The 20868-nt window shown below is 39.6% G+C and overlaps 1 protein-coding gene across 2 annotated transcripts in view; it reads left to right on the top strand.

Annotated features, from left to right (window-relative positions):
- Nucleotides 1–3000: 3000 nt before the first annotated feature.
- The window catches only part of RALY (RALY heterogeneous nuclear ribonucleoprotein), a 315795-nt gene continuing 297927 nt past the window's right edge, over nucleotides 3001–20868 (top strand). For both annotated transcript variants that reach the window (XM_089514078.1, XM_089514077.1), the window contains exon 1: nucleotides 3001–3168. The gene's annotated coding sequence lies outside the window, so the exon portion shown is untranslated. The remainder of the gene's footprint in view (nucleotides 3169–20868) is intronic.

Below are 20868 nucleotides of genomic sequence, written 5' to 3'. Positions count from 1 at the left end.
ATGGATACCATGGAGTCTAAAAGCAAAGGAGGTCTGAATTTTCACCAGATGGTAGAGTGACTAAACTGAGGCTACCATCGATTGGTCACATCACGAGATGACACAACTCATTGGAAGAGATTGTAATATTTGATAAATTTGAAGGCAGTAGAAAAAGTTGGTTAGATTCAATCAAGGAAGTCAAAGACTGAGGTTATAAGGCCTAAGCAGGGCTGATGATGATCAGGGTTCTTGTGGGTCTCTCTTTCATACATCACCATGAGTCAAAGCTGATTTGATGGCAAATGGGCTTCCTGATAGTCCTATAACCCACTTACAGGAAACTTCTGGGGAAGAAAGTCAGCTCCTTCTTTCTAGTTGGCATCATGTAATCTGTTCAGGCTGTTAGGGGCTTTGCCACTTGACGTTCATGCTTGACAGCTGCAGTTATGTTCCACTGCTGCAAATAATGTTGATGATGAATCTCAGCTTATATTTAACTAATTTGACCACTGAAGTTAAACTGGTACAGCTGCTCTGAATTGCCACACTGGTAGCTAGTTGATTCCATATCAGTGGGGCAATGAATCCACTCCAAATTTTACTTTGACCTTCAGATGAGTCCATTTCAGCACTTTGGATGGCTCTGTTAAAGTCCAGGCCAAAACCCAAAGTGGTGACACTGTCCCACCACTGAACTGGTGTCAGGCCATTGATGGTGCTATGAGCAACAGAGCACTCTCCAAGTCACAATACTTTCTTGGGTGAGACCCAAGTACAACATTGTCTGTTGAAGGCACCAGTCCTATACAGAATGAGACATGCTGATAGCAGGACCTTTGATTTCATCTGTGTTTAAGCTTGCCTAAACTAATACTGCATTATAAGCCAGTGTATTGTAGTAGTTTGAGTGTTGGACTACAATGCTGGAGACCAGGGTTCACTCCCTACTCAGCCATGGAAACCCACTGGATAACCTTGGGCAAGTCACAGTCTCTCAGCCTCATAGGATGGCAATAGTAAACCCTATCTGAAGAAACTTGCTGAGAAAACACCATGATAGGGTCGCAGTAAGTCAGAAACAACCTGAAGGCACACACAACAAATGGCAATTTTGAATACCATAGGACTGCATAAAATAATTTTCTGTGGCTGGTCAAAATGCTGGGTGAATGGACCACACCACTAGTACTAGAGCCTTCTCCTACCATCCCCAGGTCTAAACTGGTTTAATCAGATATACAAGGTTGTCTGATTTTGGGATTGGGCTCTAGAGGGGGAAGGAGAAAAGTTTTGGCATATAAACTTTTACCATACCGACTTTGTATGTTCTTTCAGTAAGGTGCTTAGCATCGCCACACACACACACAACTATACCCGCCATGGAATGGTGATCATCATGAACTGATGATGATGATGATCATCATCATCATCATCATTGCAAAAACAACCAGTAGCTTGTCGAATTCCAAATACCAAACTGTCCTTTAGGGATGTTCTGGCAGTCCTCTGACCTTCTTCTACCTCTTCCTAAAATCTTAATATATCTGATCACACCCTGTTTAAAATCGCTGGCAAGCACATCATGGCTGCATCCACACTGGAGAAATAATCCAGTTTGACAGCACTTTGACTGCCATGGCTCAGTGTTATGGAATCCTGGGCTTTATAGTTTATTGTGGCACCAGAGCTCTCTGACAGAAGACTAAAAACTTCACAAAACTACAATCCCCAGAATTTCCTACCATTGAGCCAAGGGAGTTCAAGTGATGTCAAAGTGGGTTATTTCTACAGTGTGGATGCAGCTACAATCCTATATACACCCTCATCATTGCAAAAACAACCAGGAGCTGTCCTTCAGGGATGCTCTGGCATGGCGCCTACTTCCACCTCTTCCAAAAAGGTTAATATATCTGATCGCAGACTGTTTACACAGGTTGCATTCAGACAGGAGACATAATCCGGTTTGACCCTGCTTTCACTGCCCTGGTTCAATGCGATGGAATTCTGGGGATTGTAGTTTTGTTGCATTACAGACACGTCTGTGAGAATTTTTGTCCCAAGCTTCAAAATCAACCATTCATTTTTTAATCAGGGATCACATCTGACAAGATTTTTGCTACTAGCAGAAAACAAATTGAAGAGAGCAACAGATTTCTTTTTGCTATTAAGATTATTATTATTATTATTATTATTATTATTATTATTATTATTATTTCTTACCCGCCTCTCCTCAAAGCTCGAGAGGGTTACAAGATAGTTAAACGCACAATCATTATCTAAAATACACATATTAAGCTGCATCTCCATGCAATATGTGTATTACAATACATAGGACAATAATTACATATAAAATTCATGTTTAAAATTCACGATTAAAAACTGCCTGGATATAAAAACCTTGTCTTTGGATGCTACACTCCAGGAATTAAAAATTCTGAAAACTGATCATTTTAAACAAACAAACAAACAAACAAACAAACACAAATTCCAGAAAGAAAAACTTCACATTCCCCCCCCCCAAAAAAAAAAAATCTCCAAAAACATAACTTCGGTCTCTTCCAAAAGCGGTGCTCTGGGGCACAACCAGAAGCAACCACCCTCAGAACTCCATCGCACTGAGCCAAGGCAGTTAAAGAGGGATCTACACGGATTATGCCTCCAGTGCAGCTGCAGCTACGATCGAGCCTAGCCATGCTGTGCTTTCCTCCTCCCTCCTTCCAGCCTGGACTTTTCCAACGCCACTCAGGAAAAGAGGGGTGGCAGGAGAGGGAGGCAGTGCCCAGGAAAGCCCAGCCTTGCCAGGCTCTGTTTTCCTCTTGCTCCAGGCTGCCTTTGCTCTCCATCTCCCCTGGAGGCTGGGTCTTTGCTCTGCTTTTGGTTCTGTCCAGCTGAGAAAGGAGGAGGCTGGAGATCTTCCCCTTCTCCGGTGCCTCCAATGGTGCCTTCCGAGGAAGGGCTCTGGGTGCCAGGGCTGGCGGTGCCAGTCTGATCGAGGCTCGCTGGAGCTGGCATCGAGGGCTCAGGGTTGGGGAAGCCCGCGGTCCCTTGCCTGGGCTGCCAACTGCTGGGCTCTGCCTGCCTCCTCTCTTGGCTCGGGGCTCTCTCCCTCTCTCCTCCTTCCCTGTCTCTCACTCACTCACTTACTTCTTCTTTGACCATTTTTACTTCTGGCCATTTTCTTGCTTGGTGAGTAATTTTTTCTCTCTCTTTTTCCCCTCCCTTCTCCTCCTCCTCCTCTTTCTTCCCTCCCCAGATGCTTTTTTTTCTTCCCCCCTTCTTTCTTCTTTACAATCCCTGGCCATCAGGAGTTACTTTTTCTTGTTGTGGTGGTTGTTGTATGGCCTTTTTTTTCCTCCCTAAAAAAGAAAAAAGAGACAACATACTTTTTTCTCCCACTTTCTTTTCTTTTCCTTTCCTTTTCCTTTCTTGATTGTCCCTTTGCTCTCTTTGAAGTATGAGATGTTGTAGCTGATTGCTTTTCTCCTTTTGGGGGTCTCTTTCCTTTTTCCTCTCCACTATTATCCCCCTTCCTTTGCCTTCTGTATTTTCCTTGCAATCTCTGTATTGGCAAGCTTGTCTTATGCCCTCCCTTTGCTCTCTTTTTTGAAATATATATATATATATATACCTGTTTTCCTTTTCTTTTTTTCTTCTTCTTCCAAGGTTGGACTAATGTGTGTGCTTTTCTTTTGTCTTTGAACTTTTCAGTGTTACTGCAAAGTCTTTCCTTCTTGTGCCTGCTGAAACAGATAGCAATGTCTTGCCTTTACTTTTATTTTTTTAAAAGAAAAAAGGAAAGGAAATTGGACATCACTGATAGAAATGAAATCTTTCCCTCCCCACCTCGCTTTATTTTGAAACAGCCCCTTGAAAATTGGATTTCAAATATGTTTTACGCTGTCCATTGGATTTCAAATATGTTTTGCACTGTCCATACTTCCGCCTTGTTCTGAGTCCCCTGGTCAGTCTGGAAGGGGCAAAAAGCACAGTGTGTACCAACAGGGATGGCCAGTAGGATGGAGAGAGAGAGGAGTATCCTCTCCTTGAACCTTGGAGAAACCAAAGCTATATGGCAAACCCCTTTCTGTAAACAAAGAACATCAAAATGAATAAAATCAGCAAGTACATATGTGTTTACATCAGGACTAAAGCATTTTCCATGTAGGTGTCTCAGTCTCTGTATGAAATATATCAAATTACCTGTTTTTCTGTTGATGTTATCCGTTCTGATTGGTTGGTAGAAGCAACTGAGAAATGTTTTTTGCAGAAATGGCATGAAATGCTTCCCGTGTAATTTTTGAAACTGAATCGCTTAACATTTTGTGAGATCAAGATTACCTTGGTCCGGCATTACCGGAATGGTCTCTGGATGTGTTACTTTAAGCTATATTTATAGGGATGAGTCTTCAGTTTGGTAGGAAGCAAACTTTAACATGTGCTCTAACATAGAAAGCTGCTAAATATTGTCTCCAGCAGTTTTTCTCCCTAAGCTTTTTAAACAAGAGGTGCCAGGAACAGTAGCCAAGATCTCCTAGAGGCACCATTTCTGTTCTTCTATTGGCCTATCATTCCTCTCCATAACTTACCATGTAGCTCAGTTTTATTTTCAAAGAAAATGTTCGTTCATATCGGATACTATTTTGAAAGTACACAAACCATTTGCTATGCTTTGTGTCCTCAAATCCTCCTAGGAACCTTGGCTAGGTTTTGAGATGGGGCAGCTGAGAGTTAGTGACTTGCCCAAGGCTGTGCAGCGAACTGAACAAGGACATGAACCTTGCTGTCTTGCATCTAAATCAAACATTGTAGTAGTTGCTGTGCTGGTCTTGCAAAGTGGGAATTTCATCTTGCTGCTCAGCAATGTGTCTCAGTAATTTACACGCACCCACACTGTCAAGTGCATGGGACGCGTTTCAATGGGGGCACTTAAAACAACAACAATAACACGTATGGTTGATATAAAACTGTTCTTTCCATGGCAACATGGGCCCACGTGGTTCCAATGAACCTGTATTCTGTTGGGACTCTGCTTCAAGATGCATTCTTCTGAATACCCCATTATGTATTTCTTAAGCTTATTTCACCCTTCCTCCAAGGAGCAAATGATAATTTTAGACTGAGTGGTACTGGTTTTCCCTGAGGCTCACAATGAGTTTTGTAGCTGAATAGAAACTTTAATGTGGATTTCTCAGTCACTCCAGTCACTCCACAACACTTGGATCTTCACTCAAAAACGAACAGACTTCAGTTAAATAGGATTCATGTAAATGCAGGCAATCTTCACATATTTCAGCTTGTTAAAATAGCACAGGACTGCTGCCTCTTACAGATATAAACAATATTAGATTGCTACTCAGCTCTTGACATGCCCCATCTTGGCAGAAGTTCAGTTTCTCCAAGCATTTGTCCTGAAAAGGTATAATGAAGCTTCCATTTGAAAACTTGTCTTCCTGAAACATTGTGTTTCATAAAAGGATTTCCTCTGGATTGATGCACTGTCTGAAGTCTTATAAATGTGCCAAGAACATCCAGGAAGAAGATAATACTATGAACAATGCAGGATATCTTTGGCATGCTAGAACTAGATAAGCTGTGAAAGGCAGGTGGGCTCACGTTGCTACTTCTAGACAAGCCAACCATGACACCACGATTAGCTCTGAGTGCTAGGTTTATGGGTTTACATCCCTATCTACAAGCTAGTTTAGTACAACAATCCCTACTTTTCAGTTTTACCAGGTTTTGTGTTTTTTTTTAGTAGAAAATGCTAAGGAGGGGCAACTTCTAGGTTTAAATACATTTGTGCCACTGTTTTCCATTTAGCCTTTTCAGATGAATTGTGTCTGCTGCTTCTTATTAGTTTCTTATACTGGGGGCTGTTTTTCCATGCTTTTTTTTCTTTTCCAAGAGTTTCAGACTGTTGTAACAAGCTGGTGAAATATCAGACACTCCAGTCAAAGCTCAGCACCCAGGGGCCACATTCATGTTTGTGAGGGAAGAGGCAAGTACATGCCTAACAATCTGACTGCGATCAAGGGGATTTCAATCATTCTAACTTTATCAGGCTCATGTCTGTGACTGTAGAGATGTACCTGTAAGATGCACAGAAGAAAAATATTATTTGGCTGGGCTTTTCTTGTTGCTGCTGTTTTATTTCGTTCTTTAAAAACCTCAGAAAAAAATGAACCACAAAAGGAGCTTGTGTTGTGTGAGAGAAAATCTAGGCAGCATCCAATAATGGAGCAAGCACAGAGCTCTTTAGAGTCTCTTAAAAGCTACCCACTCTCAATCGGAGCTTGTCACTAGTATTATTCATATTTATAGATGTTTTTGGTTGGGGAGAAAAATTGGACTTGGCTGGAATGTAAGGTGTCTCTCTGAGAAGCACATATAATTTAGAATAATATTCTTCAACTTCCTAGTAGAATGCCAGTGGAGGAAGTATATGGGCTCTGACTGTCAAGATAAAGTTGTAGATGGATTTCAAGGGAATAGCAAAACAAAGAAAGCGAGTCTCATAAGGATTGCCTGCTTCCCCTGAAAAGGCAGATAATGGTGATTTTGGAAGGATGTTTTATCTTGTATTGTGCTTATGGCAGGGAAGGCTTACCACGGAGAATACGTGTGTAAGGAAGGGGGATGAAAACTTGTGTGGCAAGGAAGATGATGATAGGGCAGAGAAGAGCAGTTTTTCAGTGGAACCAGTTGCCTAGAGAGGTGGTGAGATCTCCTTTATTAGACATCTTCAAAAACAGATCATGCACTGAACAGAGGGTTGGAATCAACAGCCCATGAGGTCTCCTCATGATTCTAAGGAAACAATGGCTTTGGAGGCAGGAGATTGTAAGACATGAGTACATAGAGTCAACCCAAGATGCGGACATTCTCAAACAGATTTTGTGTGTTCTCTCTGCATGTGTACATGCATTTATCAGCCAAAACCTCTGGAGCAGATTTCTTGTTTACAGGTGTGAAGGGGAGATTTAACATTCTTGATGGAGATCATTTTATTTGAAAGGGGAAAAGCTGAATTAAAGGGATAAAAATGCAAACCATACCAGAAATAAAAGGACATACCAGTCATAATACTCTTGGTAAAAGGTCCAGAACAGGTTGATCTATGTCCCATAGTGACATTTGCATGTGGAAATTTCAGGTCTGGAACTGAATGTAAAGATCAAGCCAAAGGCAAAGGGTGACCTTTGAAAAATCACAGTTGTTCCTTGATATCTAGAATCTACTCAAACTACTAATACATTCTTTAGTATTTAATAACATCATAGCAACTGTTCCCAACTTGATGCTCTCCAGATGTGCAGTATGCAATTCCAATCATCACCAGATTTTTGGGGGTGACAGGAGTTGCAGTCCAACACATCTGGAGGGCACCAAGCTAAGAAATCTGCTTGACAGTATTAGAAGTGCATCAAATCCTTATCAGTAATCCTAATAACATCCATGTAAAGTAAATCAATGCTGTTATCCCTGTCTTGCAGATAGAGGGTGAAATGGAGCAGAATGAGAGAGAGGCTTATTTGGGGCCAGTGCAGAAGAAGATGGAAATCCCATCCTCACAGCAAATCATTTTTTTTTTCAAATCCTGGTTAACTTGGAATGGAACTATGGTCATTTTTAACCATAATTAACAACTCTCTCAGCATGTAATCCTCAGCTTTGGTTAATGCCATTTCAGGGATGGGGTTACATCAGTGCAATGTGACTGGGTGGAAGACAGTATGTAATTATATAGTCTTTTCCTGGTTCTTCTTACTTGATAGACTTCATTCAATTAGCTCTATCCCTTGATCCATTAATGGCAAAAGTGAGATCTGAACAATAGTTTTCTCAGCTCAGCATCTTGGCCAGTAGAGCCTAGATAAGGAATGGGCTCCCTCTGGACTTCTTTATATTGTTGGACTGCAATTCCCATTGTCCTCTACCACTAATTACATTGATGAGGGCTGATGAGAGTTAACAGTCCAATGACATCTGAGTGGCTATTCTATTTCCCTCCTCCAAGAAACCTCCTGATGTGTGCAGGAGTTTCTTCTAAAACAAAGACTCTCAATATATTTTTTTTCTCCACATCCTTAAAGCACAAGATTGAGTTTTGTCCACAGGAGTGAATTTTGCTGAGTATGTATCAAAAATAATGTGAAGAGCTTGAGAAGAATATAGTGATTGGAAAAGTGCATTGAACTAGCAAAGCATTGTAGGCTGGCATTAAACAGAGAAGGCAGAAGCAGAGTGAAGTCTGAAATAATGAGCTGAGTAGACACAGTATTCACATATATTGCCACAGCAAATGCTTTCTAAATTTATAAATCTTTGCTAGGCAAAAGTGTCTTGGGTTAATAAGTGATTTTCTTCTAACCCATAAAGCTGTAATGAGGTAGTTAAAATGTAATCCTAAACGTACACTTTTCATACCTATATTGATTGGAAGAGGTTAATCTGTAGAATTCATGCTGATCTGGATAATCTGAATCTGGTAGAACTGTAGAGAGAAGCTTTTAGAGAGATACTGCAAGGTATTTCCCTCACAAACCTGAGATATGTCCAAAAAATTATTATTTTTGCAAAGATGCCTGGGGCTATTGCATTTTAAGAAGACAAAGCTTTTGTTTTCAGGCTGGCCTAGAAAAATGCTAGGGTAGAATTCAAAGCAAAGGTTTTCAGAAGTTGTCATCTGTGATTAAGTTGATCTTTCTGTTGCATAAGAATACATTGCTGTTTGGCTGGGGTACTTTGCTCTATGTCTTTTCTTTTCTCCACCCATTTAATACACTTAAAAGTTAATGTAAATATCAAAGGCCCCAACTCTGAAGTGTGTGTTTTAATTGGAAGCTCATGTTTGAGCTGAATCTCTTGAGGAAACTTACTTCTGACCACTTTTACAAAACAGCAGACTAGGGTGACTGTAGGGCAGAAGTTTAGGAAGTAAGAATGCCTTTGCAGTCTAGAGACTTCAAGAAGGAATTGGAATTAGTTTTACCAATAAAGTGTTTCCTGGGCAAGAGCAATTCATATAAGCAAAGGAACAGAAAATAATTTTGGAGTGATTTTAAAAAAAAATCGATGCTTTCTATTTTCCCAGTTGTAAAACTGCCTATTCCTGGTGTTTATTTGCAGTCTACTGAACAATTAACTAGGAATTTATCTGATTGCTGCAAGCCCTTCCTGAAATCGCTTTCTTTCTCAGTCTTAGAAACCTGTAGTCTAATTCTATTTAAGATTGAATTGAAGAAGACCTGATTCATACATGCAGAGTCTTCATGTGATATCTCAGCATGAAGTTTCCCATCAATTCATAACTCACATGTGCTTCAGCAACCCTGAATAAAAAGTAGTGTTTGAGAGTCAACAGTAGATGCTGTCTGTTTCATCGTAGTGATCTGTCACTTGATGTCGCAGTCATCATGTGAAGAACTTGAGTGTACATTCTAACTAAAGACATTGCAACTACTTTAGTATCCGCACAAGTATCTACGCCTAGCACCTTTCAAAAGAGATGCAAAACTTCTATTAGGACTGGCATTTAATAACTGAGGTTCTGCTGTATAAGGTGACTTTATTGTATGTTGACTGTTCTAACTCTTGGAAAGAAATACCCATTGAACTAGCCAAATAAGAATTTATTCCTGTTGTTGGCTGACCTTGTGATTAGACAAAGCTGGGTAACAGCTCTGGACATATTGGGTCTTATAAAGGCATGCAATTTGGTTTCTTCATTTTAAAATTTTTATTAAAGTAATTTTACTGTTCATAAAAGATAGTGGTATTCTTGGGATTTTCACTCTCAGGTACAAAATAACTTAGCTGGCCTTGGATTTTATATGCTTTGACTCACGTAAAGCAGAGAAGGTGCTATCTTCTGTCCAGGCTCAGGCACCTTGGTCCAGCCCTCATATGGCCACAGGTAAAGGCACATTTTCAGAATATCTGGGCATATCATATGATACTCAGCAAAATGTTATGGCTGCATCTGCAGTTCTTCATCCACAAGCTCTGGTGCCACTACAAACTACAGTTTCCAGAATTCCATAGCCTTGAGCCATGACAGTTAAATCAGTGTCAAACCAGAGTATTTCTGCAGTGCAGATGAAGTCTATGTGTGCAGGTGAGATTCAGTAAATTACTTTTGCTGTCAGATAATTTTATATATAAATACTGTATATATACTAATTAAGCTATTTACATCTCTTATTTAAATCTATTTGAAATTCCAGACAAAGTGCAGCTTAAAATCTATACAATAAAAAGCAATAGCATTGCCAAAAACAACAGTGAAGATCCTTAAAACCTGTATAGGTTAAAGTTGCAATCCTTACCAATGTATTTAGCATTGAGCTCCATTGAATTTGATGGAACTGAGTAAACATGAACACAATTGTACTGTGAAATGTTCATGTAAATAAATAAATAAATAAAAATCCCAGTGCATAAAACATATATGCAACTACTGTATCTGGGAGTTGTACCTTATGGCTTATTGACCGGGGATAGTAGCAAGGGCAGTCAGATATTTTGATATAAACCTATAGATAATCCACTTAAAAAGGCCATTAATGTTACATAATTGGAATTGGTAGCCCAGTAAATGGTCAAGTCTCAATCTCTATCTGGATTGATAGTTGTTGTTATTGTTATTATGGCCCTTCAAGTCATTTCTGACTGCCTATCATGGGGTATTCTTGGCAAGATTTGTTCAGCCTTTGCCTTCTTCTGAGACTGAGAGAGTTTGACTTTTTCATGGTCACCCAGATATAGATTGATATAGGATAGCAAAAGAGTTTATGCTAGATTCTATTTTCTTCTTGAAAACATATCAACTCTGTTCTTTCTTTTCATTATTAGAAGTCATTTTAACAAACTGTTTTGTTTAAAAGAGAGAGAGAGAGAGAGAGAGAGAGAATCTACAACATGCAATAAATAATTGATCCATTGCAATTTTTCTCAGACAGTTTAAATGGGATGGGGGTGGGATATGGGATTGTGTAATCTATGTGTGACTCTGCTAGAAAAGTAGTGTGACCAGTGCTGATTCTGCTGGTGATATCACCTAAGCAAAGTGTTACATGTTTCTGATCTTCACTGACACAAGGGAACAATGAATTGGTCACAGTCTTGAGAAGAAAGCTAAAAAGTGTGCCTCCCCACTGCTACCATATGAAGCAATACAGCCAATCAGGTGTTTCTTCCATTTTGCACAGTTTTTCTGCTTATTCTAGGTGGAAACTGGGATTTTCTGGGGACATGTGATAAGGAAAGGTTGTATGGTGTAGACCACAGACAGTTTAGCATCTCTGTTGTTGTGAGCCTTCATTTCTGATTTATGGCAACCCTAAGACCACATCATGGTATTTTCTTGGCACGTTTCTTCAGAGAGGGTTTACCATTGACATCCCTAACCAACAGAAAAACATTTTTTTAATATATTTTACCACAAAACTCATTAAAATAGAAAATACAGTGTGTACAGGGATGCAAATCTTCAATTATTTTGTTCTTGCCTGAATAAATAATGTCATTTCCCCCTCTCCTGGATGAGATTATGAGTGGTTTTTTTTATTGGATTCGTTATTATTATTATTTGCCCTTTGGGAATTTTTGCCAAAAGTGTGTTTTCTGTTACATGAAACATTATTTTCTAACACAAAACATTTTGCCCATTTTGTAGAAATACTGGGATTTTTGCACAATTTTTTTGTGCAGAAAACTATATGCAAATTATTTTATTTTATTTTATTTGCACAAAAAGTCCTGAATTATGAAAAATAAGACCTCTGAGTGATTGGCCACTTTCTTAAGAGGATATCCAATGAGAAAAACTGCAAATCCCTCAATGAGTAACACACTGATAAGCATTACATTTAAAATAAAGAATATATTTGATGGCAATATCCCTTTTTATCTCTAAAGAGCTCACAAAATATAGTCATCATCTCCTCAGATATTCTTTAAATCATTATAAACCAAAAATTAAATATTTTGAAGGGTATTTTTGTCTGTAAAATATAGACTACAGACAAATCAGTGTGAGATCTAAGATTGCAGTTTTATACACATTTTTGTTGTTGTTAAATGCTATCAAGTGAACCTCATCTTATAGCAACAATGTAAATGAGAGACTTCCAGGTCACCCTGTCATCAACAGCCAAGCTCAGGTCTTCCAGACTCAGAACCATTCTTCTTTGACTGTGGGTCCATACAGACAGGCCAAAATAAAGCTGCTTCGGTCACTTTGGAGGCATGCTGTTTAAATGATGCACTCGTCCTAAGAGGTCAGAAGCTGCACCAAAGCCACGCTCCAGTCATAAGGACTGGAGTGCAACTTTGGCACAGCTTCTGGCCTCTTAAGATGTGTGTGTCATTTCAACAGCATACCTCCAAAGTGACCCAAAGCAGCTTTATTTTGTCCTGTCTGTACAGGCCCTAAGTTTATCTATTTGGAATTTGGCTTTCCTCTACCTACTGCTTTCTACCTTACCAAGCATTATTGTCTTTTCTAGTGAATCGTGTACATTCAACTGAAACTAATTTATATTGAGCAAAGTGGTATTTATTTTTGAGAAATGTACATAAGATAAAGCTGATGTTACACATATAATCATTTTGTATCTTCCCTTCACTCCCTGCCAAATGTTAGGATGTTAACTACAAAAATTTTGCCAGGTCAGAAAGATAAAGAGTGTCAAAGTTTCCATTCATTTTAACACTGAGCCACAGAGACTGCAAAGAGCACATAGTTTCATTATTGATTGTATCAGCACACTTATTTAGTTGCTTGTTAAGAGTACCCTTCTTGATAGGGATCTAATGAGCACCTGTAATTGCTATTGCCATTGAAATTAGCTTCCAGACCTGTTAGATCCATTGCAAAAAGTCTTCTTGTCAAATTAAAAAATGCACTAATTACACAAACAAGGAAACTACTCTTTCTCCATTATATCGCAAAGAACAACGGCTAACATTCAGGAATAATTGTGAGCTACACTGAATCTCAAGGCAGCTGCAATGTCTTGCAGTTTTAGAACTTTCTGTTACGTAATAACTGTATAGCAGATATATCCTTAGAGTGGTTATCCTGTCTTCTGGAATGTATAGCTTCTTCTTAATTCACAAATTACACGTTCAAAGCTATGGCTGCTTTTATCTCAAGATGAACTATTTGGGGGGTTTGTGTGGGGGTTTGTGTGAATTTGAAGAGATTCCTCTGAATATTGTTTGGGAGTAAGTCCCAGGAACCTATTTCTAATAGAGACCGATTTCAAGTGACCCTGCATGGAAGTTGTGCTGTAAACTGTACATGCTTATTTGAATCAGGGGGAAATACTTGTTTGTATTACCATGCAATGAGCAGTATGAAATACAGAATTTACACTTTGAAGATACCTTTTTTGATACTGGCCTGGTATCTTCAGCAAAGATCTGCAAAGGAACAAGGGTAGGAATTATCTCTGCCTTGAGATTATGAATAGCACATTTATGGGCTTGGGGAGCTGCACCATCAGTAAGAGTGACAATAGTGAGCAAAATAGACTATTGCCTTGATAAAATACAGAACTATAGATTTGCAAAGTTGGAGGTATTCCAAGGGTCATCTAGTCTAACCTTTCTTCCAAGGGGAAAAATCGAGGGAAAGTAAAGTATCACGGAATAATGACCATCCAATCTCTTTTTTAAGAACCTCCAATAAAGGGGAGGTTACCACCTTCCAAAGATAGTCCATTCCACTTTCTAATGTTAACTGAACCATTTTTTTCCTTTTTTAAATTTTGGATCAGGTCCTACTCTCTGAAGCTGGAGAAAACAAGCTTGTTCCATCTTTGACTTTGGCAGCATGTCTGATATTTCAGGCAGACAGGCAGGCAACTATCTGCCTTGAGGCAGGTATTCAGATCTGCCTGTTTATACACAGAAGTGTCTTTAGGAGCAGGTGGTGGCTATTCTTTGTTATCTTGACTGGTACAGCCCTCTTCAGGCATTTCAGCAATTGTATTTGTGAAGAGAGATAGTAACATGTGCAGCAACCATAAGTTTTCTGGGAAGATTGAAAGGGGAAAGGTAACCTCTTTCTCCTTAAAGTGAATACAAAAGTTCACATGATGGGGAATCCTGCATTATCAAACTTGCTTGTCACATTTTTTCTAAAAAAAAATATGAATATTGTACTGCAAACACATAAACAAGTTACAACAATAGTAACTGAAAATGAGTAGTTAATCTAATAAAATCATCTCAATATTCATTTGGTCAATCGTAATTAAAAATCTCTCTCTCTCTCTCTCTCTGTGTGTGTGTGTGTGTGTGATGGCCCATTTGTTTAAACAGGACATAAATGGTTGTCAGATATAATAGTCATCTTCTGGTTCTTCTAGTCCATGTGAATATCTGTTTAGTATTTTTTTTCGAGAATAATTGTCTAGACTTTGTCTAGGCTGCGTGTCCATCACCATTCTCCTCCAGGAGTACAATTACTCAAATGACAGATATGCTTATAGTTACAATTCCCTTTTTTTGGTGAGGTGGTATCATCAGCTGTAGATGCAACAATGGAGCTTTGTGGTCATAGTTAATATCTGATGATGCAGCCATTGTATTTTCTCCCCAAAATATTGTATTTTATACAAAAGCCATGTCCATGTGTATGCCAACAGAAGATTTGCAAAGAAGTCTCAAATTGTGACATATGAAAATTTACAACTCCTTTTGTAATGTATGTGTCAACATATCCTTCCTTATCAAGAGCAAGAAAATCTGCAGACATTTTTATATTCCTACTCTAAATGATTACTATACATCTGTGTGTTATATGTTGACCACAACTGTCCGTACCTTTAGAAAATACACATTTAAAGAAGTAAATCATAATCAGAATGTACCTTGAAAGGAAATGACCTTATGAAATGTTAGTGCATTTTGCAGAGTTTTGGTTACAACATTTGACTTTTCTTGTAGCAAGCTGTAGACATTCCTTAGAAATGAGTTGTATGTAGAGGGGTGTTTTATTGTGGTTGTTGTTTTCTTCATTGTACTTTAGTAATCAGCGCTTCACTTTCCAGTGGCAATAGAAAATGATGGATGGGTCAGGGTCTCTTGCTTTTTGTTTATACTCAACTATGAAAATGGTTCCTTGCTTCTTTGCTCATACCACTGAAGGGAGATAATTTTGAGGAGAACCTATTGTCACCCATATCCCATTATGAACTACAAGACATTAAAGAGTAGTTTGAAATCATTCAAATATGTTTTTTCAAACCCTACAAAATCTATACATTTATTTTTCCTATCTTAGCTCCCTGTAATAAAGTATCAGTATTCTACATTCCATTTGGTCACATAATTTTGCTTGAGGAGTTCTGTATCCAGCTTTGCAAATTTGATATCCTTGTTTGGAGGAGGAAAAAGAGATCCTTCATCATCTTTTGAATAAAGGCATGATAGCTTGGGTGTCAACTATGGACAATTTAATTCAGGGATTTAGTAGCTACTTTTCACTGTTTTAAGCTAGGAAACTTTGTTCTTGTGCGTATGCACATGTGCACTGTAGTATGTGTACATGTGATGCATTATGTACTCTGTGCTGTGAAGCATTACAGATGAAGCTTGTTGTAAATGTAATACTTACCCACACTGTAGTAGTGTTAACAAGTTTCTCCTCTCACCTTTTTTTACTTATTCTTACTGAAATCTCCCACATGTCAACCTGAACCCTGTCCTAAAGGAAGTATATAGAAAGCCAATAGCATGACTAATGTGTCACCTTACACTTCAAACATAAGTGTAGTAGGATTTAAACAGAATAAATGTGAGCAATTGTTTAAGTCTGCTTTGAACCATTGTACTACATCCTGCTTTGTAATCAGTCCTTAACCGTGGGTACATGTGTTCTTCTGTAACATACTGTAATTGATCATACTGTAATTAGAATCATAGAATCATAGAGTTGGAAGAGACCACTAGGGCCATCCAGTCCAACCCCCTGCCATGCAGGAAATCCAAATCAAAGCATCCCTGACAGATGGCCATCCAGCCTGTGTTTAAAGACCTCCAAGGAAGGAGACTCTATCACCCTCCGAGGGAGTGCATTCCACTGTCGAACAGCCCTTACTGTCAGGAAGTTCCTCCTAATGTTGAGGTGGAATCTCTTTTCCTGTAGCTTGCATCCATTGTTCCGGGTTCTGTTCTCTGGAGCAGAAGAAAACAAGCTTGTTCCCTCCTCAATATGATATCCCTTCAAATATTTAAATAGCGCTATCATATCGCCTCTTAACCTTCTTTTCTCCAGGCTAAACATCCCCAGCTCCCTAAGTCGTTCCTCATAGGACATGGTTTCCAGACCCTTCACCATTTTTGTCGCCCTCCTTTGGACACGCTCCAGTTTCTCAATGTCCTTTTTTAATTGTGGTGCCCAGAACTGGACACAGTATTCAAGGTGGGGCCTGACCAAAGCAGAATAGAGTGGCACTATTACTTCCCTGGATCTAGACACTATACTTCTATTGATGCAGCCTAAAATCGCATTGGCCTTGTTAGCTGCCACATCACACTGTTGACTCATGTTCAACTTATGGTCTACTTGGACTCCTAAATCCCTTTCACATGTAGTTTCATTCAGCCAGGTGTCCCCCATCCTATATCTGTGCATTTCATTTTTCCGCCCTAAGTGCAGTACCTTACATTTCTCCGTGTTGAATTTCATTTTGTTAGCTGTGGCCCAGCTTTCTAGTCTATTCATGTCATTTTGAATCTTGGTCCTGTCCTCTGGGGTATTAGCTATTCCTCCTAATTTGGTGTCATCTGCAAATTTGATAAGTGTGCTCCCAATTCTGTCATCCAGGTCATTGATAAAGATGTTGAATAACACTGGGCCCAGGACAGAGCCCTGTGGGACCCCACTGGTCACTTCTCTCCAGGATGAAAAGGAGCCATTGTTGAGCACCCTTTGGGTTCGGCCGGTCAACCAATTACAAATCCATGTAACAGTTGCCTTGTCTAGCCCACATTTTACAAGCTTGTATTAATGAAATCCAACAATAGTTAAGAGTTATGCTTAGGAACACAAAGATTTTTATACATAACCACCACTGACAAGGTGATACCCTTTAACACTAGACAATTAATAATGCTATGATTTCCCCTTTAACAGCCATACTTTGTATCCTATGGAAACTTGGAGCATGTATGGGGAAGCACTGGAACGTTCTGGCTGGGATTTCTAAATTGCACTTTCTATTCTACAGGATGGGACCATAGTAGTTAAAATGGAATCATAGTACTATAATTGTGCTGTAAGAAAAGGCCCCTGATCAGGTTCAAGGCCCACATTGTAAAAGGAATAGAATCTCTTAAGTTTTCTTTTTCAAAATGATCAGAGGACTTTTTTCATCAGGCTGTGTAGTGTATTGTACATCTCCCAGCCAATACTCTCTGTATCAAGGCAGAGCAAAGAGCCAGAAAGGAATATGTTGAATTGTAAAATTCCATTGAAAGGATTTCTGCATGAATCTAATATTCTACTGCACAACTTCAAAAGCATACGAGAAACAGTCACTGCCACTGCATGAACATCAAAAGTGATTTTTTTTTGTTTAATCTTAAATAGGAAGAAAGGTTTTCTCACATCCAAAAAAGAGGGTGCTCAGTCTTTTTAATGCGGTGTAAATAATATCACCAGGTCACGCTGTGCGCTTATAAACCAGAGCCTGTCAAAGTTGTTCTGTAAGATACACTGGCAGAATGGATATAGCTTGGGGCTTGCAGAAGTGATGGTAGTGTTTTACAAGAAGGACCAAACTGAAGAAAACCCTATTTGCCCCAATCCTGTTCAAGAACATTCAGGGGAAAGATTATGGCCATGTAGACATTAAGAGTTTCAGATTTTAGGGAAATTACTTTCTTCTTTGGTCCTCAGGACAAGTGCCCTCAACACTTTTTTCATTTTCCTCATTCCTTAGACTTGATGTTTTTGTTTGAATGGCATGTTCTGCCTAGCTGTAGTTGATGCATAATATATAATGTTCAATGACATCACCAGGGCCTGCCTCCACTAATATCCCAAGGGCTTGTCTCTCGATCCCAAGATTTTGACCTGAAATCTTAGGACCACTGATCTAGGAGTGCAAGCAAGTTCCTATTCTTGGGTTTATTTTAGATGGAGTGAATATATCAGCAGAAGCACAGGAACTCTGAATGTGTGAAGAGTCTCAAAGGAAGAATTCTGCACAGTACCTGTTTTTTGCCACAGGCATTAATCTGACGCATCCCACTGCATCTTTTTTTCCTCTAAAGTGAAAGAAATTGATTGTGTTGATAGCAACTGTATTGATAAGACTGCTCCTGTTGCAATAATGATGTATAAGAGTATCTGCAACAAAAACTCTTCAAATAGCCTACTTTTCCAGTGCAATTAAGCATGTACAAGATTGCAGCCTTACAATGCAATTCTAGCTCAAAGATGCAGCAGCTGTAGTAGGCTACAGATAGGTTAAAGTCTCTTCTGCAACCTGAACCCGCTTTTGCTGGCTAGACTAAGATATCTGCTGACCAACCAACCCACTGGACAAATAGCAATAGCAAATATATTTCTATACTGCTTATCAGTGCACGTAAGCGCTCCCTAAGCTGTTTACAAAGTGTAAGCTAATTGCCCCCAACAATCTGGGTACTCATTTTAGCAGCCTCAGAAGGATGCAAGCCTGAGTCAAGCTTGAGCCCTTTTGCTGGTATTGAACTCGCAACCTTGCGGTTTGTGAGTGAGTGGCTGCAGTACAGGCATTTAACTACTTTGCTAGCTAAGATCTGCTAGCAAAAGAGCCTCAAAATGGAGGCAGTGAAAGGATGGGGCAAAGAAAGAGCTGAATCACAACAGATTCAAACCTCCCCCAGTCCTGGGACTCATGACAACAGCAAAATAATTTGGGTGCATAGTCAACTTAGTCTTAAATTAGGATTTAGCAGAGCTTCAGCTGGCCCAGTGACTCAGCCAGTTAGGATCAAGCTCTCGCTCCTAAATCTATTCTGAGAGTGAAACTGCTTGCCCTGGTGTCTAGTGCTTTCCTTGGTCCTTGCATTTTTATTTTCATTGTTGTGGTTTTTTAAAAGAAAGATTAGGAAAAAGGTGAGCACGTCCCTTCCAACTTTCCACAAATGACAAATGGGATGTGTAGTTAAGCAACATTGGAGTGTAGTGAAAATGGAAAAAATATTAACAAGGAAGAACAGACAAGCTAGGATAGAGTGCAGCAGTTTGATTTCACCTGAGTCCACTTGGAAGGACAAGAATCTGCACCCTACCCTCTTCTCCATCTTGCTGAGTTGAGTGCAATCTACTTTGTCTTTTGAACTCAGTTTGCAGCAATTGAAGTTAGTGAAGTACCGGGGGGGGGGGGGGGGGTTAGAATGTGGGAAGGGTAGAAAGAAACTGGAAATTTTTAAAGCAGCCAAAAACATGGGATGGCAGCAACGTCTATACACTGCACATCACTTACGTCAAGATGGTGGCCCCTGTGTGGAAGGGAGGTTGCCATTAGGCTTCCGCCTGCATGTCCTAGGGTTCCGGAGTGTGCGTATGCTGAGTGCTCTGGAACCTTAGTATCGGTGGCAGCATGGCACTTTTGACCCATCTGTCTTGGGCCATAGTCACCCTTGCTTCTTCTGGAACCTCTGTTTTTATTAATGGAGTTACCTAATTGGATTTGAATATTGAATACAGGGTTATCCAATGTAGCTGGATGGTGGAAGGCAGAGCAGACAATAGGAAGTACTTTTCCTGAAGTATAGTCGAAGTGTATAATTTGTCATCACAAGAGGAGGGGGATGACTTTAAAAGGGAATTATGCAAGTTCATGAAGGATAATATTATCAATAGCTGCTAGTCTTGATGGTTACATAGTAAAGTGCCAATATCAAAGGCAATAAGAGAACCAGTGTGGTGTAGTGGTGTGCGCACTGGACTATGACTCTGGAAACCAGGGTTGAAATCCCAGTTCAGCCATGGAAACCCACTGGTGATCTTGGCTAAGTCACACACTCTCAGCCTCAGAGTAAGGCAATGGCAAATCTCTTCTGAACAAATATTGTCAAGAAGAACATGTGATAGGGTCACCATAAGTCAGAAGCAACTTGAAGGCACAAAACAACAACAATCAGACAACATGCTTCTATATGCCAGTTACTACAGAATACAATTGGGAGAGTGTATCTGTGCTGCTATGGACTTCTCATGGATATCTGGCTGGTTGCTGCAGGCAAAGGAGAATGGACTGGATTGGCCTTTGATTAGATCCAATATGGCTCTTAAGCTTCACTTTCTACCATTAGATGTGTGACAGTTTTCTCATTTATCAACTGCCATTCCCACAACTCTGTAATTCGGAATGACTCACAATACAAACTAGATGGATAGCAACTATCCTAGGTTAAGTTCTACTCTTATGCATTATATGCACAATCCATGAAGCCTCAGAAATATTTGCTTAGGAAGAGGAAAAAGCCATCTCTGTCATCTTTTACCACTCTTCTTAGTTCTAGTTGCTTGTTTATTTTCAGTGTCTTTCCACATCACTTTGAAACATTGATCATCTCTTATAGTCCTTCCTCTTTGTTGTCAGCAAATGTTGTAAAATGTACCTTAAATTACCTTTTCTCTCCCTGAGTGAACAGCCTCTGTGTACTCACAGATATGACTGTTTTCATCGTTAAATATAAATTATGGTGCTCTTTTACTCCTGCTGTTTGCTTCAAGCCTTCCTCCAGAAGACCTTCAAGGCTTCCTGAGTACAGGAAGGGGATGTTTCCTTCCCACCTGCCACTAGCTGCCCCCACATTCCTGCAAAGTGATCTAACAACAGTATAAAAATCAGGAGGCTGTGAGAACAAGAAGCA

This window comes from Sceloporus occidentalis, unplaced genomic scaffold (assembly GCF_023333645.1).
Source record: "Sceloporus occidentalis isolate IW3139 unplaced genomic scaffold, rSceOcc1.0.p SCAF_3, whole genome shotgun sequence".
NCBI lineage: Eukaryota > Metazoa > Chordata > Lepidosauria > Squamata > Phrynosomatidae > Sceloporus > Sceloporus occidentalis.
Note: the sequence above shows the minus strand (reverse complement) of the source record. Positions and strands in the feature narration are given on the sequence as shown.